The sequence below is a fragment of the Copadichromis virginalis genome, linkage group LG10, assembly GCF_057382275.1.
Source record: "Copadichromis virginalis isolate Kocher_CV1m ecotype Utaka linkage group LG10, C_Virginalis_male_GT1.1, whole genome shotgun sequence".
In the NCBI taxonomy this organism is placed as follows: domain Eukaryota; kingdom Metazoa; phylum Chordata; class Actinopteri; order Cichliformes; family Cichlidae; genus Copadichromis; species Copadichromis virginalis.
Window position 1 is genome coordinate 21,932,735 of NC_140627.1, and position 231 is coordinate 21,932,965.

Genomic DNA, 231 nt, shown 5'->3' on the forward strand with positions numbered 1-231 from the left:
ACTGCAGTGTGAATTATTTAATTACCGAGCACATGCAAGAAGAATGAGACCACACAAGAGAATAGGTTCATATTTTCTGGAATGCTTTTGCCTGGAAATCCCCCCCTTGCCAATGCTGACATGTTTTCATTTTCTTTACCTTTTCTTTTCCCTCCCAGATCCAATTTATATTTATGTATGTTTTCTGTTTTTTTCCCCCCCTCTTTTTTTTTTTTTATGGCCTTATAAGCA